Source organism: Henckelia pumila, chromosome 1 (assembly GCF_033568475.1).
Source record: "Henckelia pumila isolate YLH828 chromosome 1, ASM3356847v2, whole genome shotgun sequence".
Taxonomy (NCBI): Eukaryota; Viridiplantae; Streptophyta; class Magnoliopsida; order Lamiales; family Gesneriaceae; genus Henckelia; species Henckelia pumila.
In genome coordinates this window covers 175,621,001-175,627,434 of record NC_133120.1, presented here as the reverse complement: position 1 = coordinate 175,627,434, position 6,434 = coordinate 175,621,001, and the positions used below count along the sequence as shown (strand labels likewise).

The following is a 6,434-nucleotide window of genomic DNA, read 5'->3' as shown; positions in this document are numbered from 1 at the left end:
GTAATCTTCAAGATATTGACAAATTTTAGATGAAATATCATTTATCGATACAAATCTTAATTAATATTATTTAGGAATGTTGATAGATCTAAAATCAATAATTTTCAGGAATTTGATAAATCTTGATATATATATATATAAAATATTGGTAGATATTATATTTTGCTAAGTATCAATAAAAATGTGTTGTGCAACTTCAGGAGCATCAACATAAAACTAAAAATTTGTGCAATCACTACAAGAAAAAACCCCTATAATGACACTTTTGTGTGGACATATTTTTTTAAGTGTTGGAAAATCCATTTATTAAGGACACTTTTAAAAACTAGTCCTCTCAAAAAATAAAATTCATAACAGTTTTTTCCTTTCTATTTTAACATTTCCCACTTCGCTTTTTCTACCGTCTCTCAAGCAAATCCATATAACCAGATTCCATTTTTCCCGAATCAGTTCTTCGTCAATGGTACAAGATCTTCCAGTCATGCAATCGCTATTCGCCGTCAATAACGTTCGATTTTTTTCTCCTGCTATTGGTTTCAATCTCACGTTTCAGAAGTAGATGTACGACCGACTTATGTTGAAATGAGATTTGCAAATTTTATTTAATATAATGTTTACAACCTCTAAAAATAAGTGATTACGAAGATTTTTTTTACAAATTTGTGAAAAAAATCTTCATAATCACTTATAGAGGTTGCAAACACTACCTAAAGATCCTAAAACATGTTATGAATGGAATGAAAATAAATGTTTGTGAATCCATTAATTTCGTAGATTAAAATCCTTTGAAGAAGATACAGTGGGTTTTTTAGTTGTTTGTTTGCCCACCAATTTATTAACACTATAAATTAACATAATTTTTTGTATGAAATTTTCAATGATAAGTGTGCATCTAATTAACGATCTGTGTAAGATAAATCCGCTTCTATGTGTACCAAGTGTTTGCGTAAATGCTTAAGAAAACTACTGTGATGCCTCATAAATTCAATTAGTAATGTAATGTATTTCCTGGATTTATCTAAGGTAATAAAGAAAAATCAATGAGAATAGGTTATGAAAATAACTAACCAGTGGTTTGATTGTTGCAATTTCAGGTCCCTTTTATAATTATTTCTTGAGTGTTGGACAACCTTGCAGGGGTTAATCATCAATTAAAGTCTGAACCACAAGTTTTGTTAAACTTAAGCTGCTCATGCCTTTTCCAAGTAAAGGAGATATTGATCGAGGAGTCAAATGTTCAACCAGTCAATAGTTCAATTACTGTTTGTGGGGATATCCATGGACAGTTTCATGATTTAATGAAACTTTTCCAAACTGGAGGTCATGTACAAGAAACAAATTACATATTTATGGTAAGCTATTGAAGTTGTTTTTAGCAATATATCAATTTATTCCAAACTCTTGCTTACTACATTTTCTTGGTAGGGAGATTTTGTTGATCGTGGTTATAATAGTCTAGAAGTTTTCATGATTTTTTTGCTTCTCAAAGAAAGGTGTGTAAATTGCTAGGAGATTTAACTGTCAAGATCATACAATCATTTGTTAATCTGCTTGCTAGTTTATTCACCACCCTTTTTTATAAGATTGCTTTGCCATTTTACGACTTACTTGATTTAATATAGAACTTTTCAAGAACAATTGTCAACAGCATTATGGTTTTTGAAACCTCTGGGATCTTCAAAAGTTGACTTGTTGGTTGATATTGATTACTGCTCTTGTTGTAAAAGAATTAAAATACGTATTTTTTCAAATATTATCTCAAACTGGAATTCTTCTTAATCTTTTTATTGATACCAACTTCCTCAAGTTATTGTTGTTGCGACCTTATTTAACAAAACACTAGTAGGGATATCTTGACACCTCCATATTCAACATGTCTTTGTAGTTAATAGAATTTTGCACTCTTTCTGTGTAGCGACCCAACTCGGATCCACTATCAAATCAAAGTTAGAGCATAATTAAGCATGCATTTAAAATAAATCGCTGCGGAAGACTTAAATAACAGCAGACCGGCAGAATACAACCTGTTAAATAAACCAATTTACAACTCAATCGAATTATAAATAATCCTAAGTGTAAATACCTACAGCAAATCCTGCTGTCTTCACTGGTCTCTGGCAACTCCAAGCTCCTGATGCTCAATTCTGCACCTACGCCTGCCCCATCGAATGGGGTGTCCAAACATACAGAAAATACTGGATGTGAGCTCTAAGCTCAATACGGAAGCAATGATATATAAAATATATGCAGCACATAAGTGTATTTAAACGAGGGTAAAACAGTACTCAGAGGCGCCATGAATATACAAGGCAATATCGGATAGCAAGTCCGTGGTGCCGCTCCTATATTCACCTATCAACTATAGCATCAAAACCCACCGTCATGGCCGCTCTTAGTGATAGCAAAACTAGGGGCTGAGCGTGTAGTGACCCGTATCCAGAATTAACGGTTAATGAGTAATTAATTGTGTAATCATGTTCTGATTAAGTAAAACATGATTAAAGAAATTTCAAATAGATTAACGGAGTTCAAAAATGGATTCAGAACACTCAAAAATGGTGGGTAAGGTTCGGGAGGTTCGGACGCTCCGAACTTGAGTTTGGAGGATCCGAACATGGACGGAGACAGGCTTTGGAGGCTCTAAAGGCTTCGGACGGTCCGATGTGGGTTCGAACGATCCGAACAGTAGCCCAGCCAGCTGTCCTGAAGTATTATGTCATTGGTGATGTCATCCGAACAGAGTTCGGATGATCCGAAGGTGCAGAACGGAGGCTCCGATCTGTAGTCCCGGACAGGTGTATGGTTGCATGTATGAGTGTTGACACATGACAGGGTTCGGACGGCCCGAGGAAGAGATCGGAGGATCCGATCGGGTTCAGACGATCCGAGCACGAGTTTGGACGACCCGAACGTGTTCTATAAATATGAGGTCCGATCTCCTCATTCGTGCAAATTCCGAAATCCTCTCCTTCGCCCACGTGGCTCTATTTTAGGGCTTTGGGTACTCTTATTTTAGAGTTGGAGTAGGAAATATATTCTAGCATAGTCAGACAGTGTCTGACATAGTAGCGGAGCTGTGCTCGTGTAGTGGAGCCGTGCTCGAGGCTGTGGAGCTGCAGCAGGAGTGTGCCCCTAGTTGCGGGATAGTTGCCATCAGTGGGCTGATGACGGATCCAGGTATAGCTATGGTCTCCTTAAATTATTTAGGAGTATGTAATAGCTTAGTTAAGGCTTTTAGAGCTTAATTAATGATGCATGGGTATTTGCATTGTAGAGTTGATGATAGGCTTGGAACCTAGAGTGGGACTGCTAGGACTGCCTGTAGAAAGGTACGTAAGTACTGACTGAGATAACCAGCGGGTTTTGCATGCTTATATGTTGCATTTGTGTGTCATATTATTATGCAGCATGTGCATATCATATTGTGTCTGTCCATCTTTTGAGATGAGTCATGTAGGGCCGCTCAGCCCTATTTGGACGGATGATGTCTAGTGCTTTGCTACCGACGGGTATGGGCTGGTACTAGCATCTGGGGGACATGGTCCACGTCCAGTAGGAATGAGCAGTGTACGCAGGGTTTGCTCCCCGGGTTGTACCACTCATGTCCTAGGCGCCATTACTGAGCAGTTTTATACAGTTATCCCAGATATGGATACCCTGTCATTTGCATGCATCATATTTGTATGTTTTACCCGTGCTTTCATATTGAGCTTAGAGCTCACGTCCAGTCTTTTCTGTGTATCTGGACACCCCTTTCGACGGTGCAGGTGTAGGTGCAGGATTGAGCATAAAGAGCTTGGAGTAGCCAGTGACCAGCGAAGGCAACAGGATTTGCTGTAGGTTTTTGCCCTTTAGGCTTATTTATTCGATTGGGTTGTATAATCGAATTTGTTTAATCGATTGTATTCTGCCGGTCTGCTTTTATTTAAGCCTTCCGCAGCGATTTATTTAATGCATGCTTAATTATGCTCTTAACTCTGATTAGGTAGTGGATCCATATTGGGTCGCTACAGAGCGTCCCCAGACACGAGTCCACAGAAAGTAACACCTAACTGATGGAAACTGTCATGACTCAAATCATACCAGATGCAGTCTACCGTAAAAACATGCATGTGCTAAATCCGTAAAATATGGTAAAACACGTAGCACATGCTCATGCAACACATGTATCATATATCATGTTGGTCATCTCAGTCAGTACTTACGTACCTTACTACAAGCAGTCCTAGCAGTCCCACTCTAGGTTCTCAAGCCTATCATCAACTCTACAATGCAAATACTCATGCATCATTCAATAAGCTCTAAAAGCCTTAACTAAGCTATTGCATACTCCTAAATATTTTTAGGAAGCAAAAGTTATACCTGTGTCCGTTGTCAGTCCGTTGTCAGCCCGCTGATGACAATTATCCTGCAACTAGGGGCACACCCCTACTGCAGCTCCACAGCCTCGAGCACGGCTTCGCTACACGAGCACTGCTCCGCTACTATGTCAGACACTGTCTGAATATGCTAAAATATATTCCCTACTCACACTCTAAAATAAGAGTATCCAAAGCCCTAAAATAGAGTCACGTGGGAGAAGGAGAGGAATTTGGAATTCGCACAAATGAGGAGCTCGGACCTCATATTTATAGAACACGTTCGGACCGTTCGATCTTGCCTTCAGACCGTCCGAACTCTTCATGCATGACAAGTGTCACCTGATAGCACTTCGAACCGTCCGATCGGGACTTCGGATCGTCCGATCCCGATATTACGTCATTCATGATGTCACTCCTTCGGACACCTGGCCGAGGCACTGTTCGGACCGTCTGATCCATCACTTCGGATCGTCTGAACTCCCTTCCAGCCAATCAAATAATTTCCATATCTTATCTTATCTGACGGAGATCGGGCCGTCCGATCCCTCTTCGGATCGTCCGAACTTCACCCTCCCGAACAACCTCAGGCCCTCCGAACTTGGACACTTCGGATCACCCGAACTCGGGTTCGGAGCCTCCGATACTGTCTAAGACTCAAAATCTTCCCGACCACTTTCGAGTGTTCTGGATCAATTTTCGGACTCCGTTAATCCATTTGAAATTTTTTTAATCATGTTTTATTAATCTAAAACATGATGACACAATTAATTACTAATTAATCGTTAATTATGGATACGGGTCACTACATTCTATCATGTGTTTGTTTTATTTTTGATTGTGTCCGTGTATGATGCAGGTGTGGTATGCGCCAAACTATTGTTACCAGTGCAGAATTAATGTTGCTTCAATATTGAGCTTCAATGAAAATATGGTAGTAGGCTCATATCCTTGTGGTGTTCTTTTACCTGTCTGTGTATGTGTCTCGGTAAAGTGAATTTATCTATACATATTTTAATAATTTAGCTTATATTTTACTATGTGCAATTAGATTCTATTTATGATCGTTCAATGACCCTAAGAGATCATTTTTCAGGCTTAATGCAGTAAAAAACTTTCAGCAAATATTTAAAAAGATTCCTTGTGTATCAAAACGTCGGTGGGTTATTTTCTTTTGAAGTAAAGGTCTACTTTGCAACAAGGCATCATTAGGCATGGATAGTATATTTGAAACCAAACATCCAAAACTGGAAAGCATTGTTTTGAGAATTATTCAAGCAAATTTAATTGTTTTCGGTTTCTACATTCCCCTTGATTAGGAAAGGGAAGTGAAGTTTTTTTCTTAGACTGAGGAGAACAACCACGTGCGAGGACCAAGAACAGGAGTCCTATATTTGGGAAGTTCTATGTTACCCAAGGGCAATGCCCTTGGGGTGACGTGACAGAGTATGATTGGGGCTCATTGATTTAAACCAATCATACTCTGTCACGTCACCCCAAGAACAGTGCCCTTGGGGTAGCATAGAGAACTCACCCCTGTATTTTCTTTAGGTGAAGAAATTGTTTGCTTTCGAGGTAGCATCTCACTTTTACGCAAATAATCTATTGATTGATTTGTAATTGTTATGTAACCTTTTTCATTTGTTTGAATATTTTGTACATTATAAGTCTGTCACGTAGGTGAAGTTGGTAATATGTACATATGGTAGCTAGGAAAAATGGTAAGTTCGTTCTTACTTATAATAAAAACTCAATTTGTTTATTTTTTGGTAAAATCTGTTATAAATATATTATTATTTATAGATGATTATCTTATTAAAGATATGTGATCAAGATAAATATGTAAAGATAATATTTGTACAGATTTGTATCTTGTAATATTTTCTTATAAATAAGGGTGATTGAGTTCAATGAAATTTGCACCTGAGTATTGACTTATATGAATTCTCTCTTCTCTCATTAATTCTTTCTACTCATCTCTCTATTTCTATTATGATTTATAACACGTTATCAGCACGATGCTGTAACCAATTGAGAATGAAAATAATTATCGTTTTATTGATGTTATTGGAATAG

General features: G+C 38.0%; 1 long non-coding RNA gene across 1 annotated transcript; it reads left to right on the top strand.

The window, feature by feature from the left end:
* The first annotated feature begins 368 nt into the window (after positions 1–368).
* Positions 369–5,834, top strand: LOC140875125 (uncharacterized). Its single transcript, XR_012148349.1, has 3 exons — positions 369–508; positions 1,187–1,352; positions 5,218–5,834. It is a non-coding gene; the product is annotated as an uncharacterized lncRNA (long non-coding RNA).
* Positions 5,835–6,434: the final 600 nt, after the last annotated feature.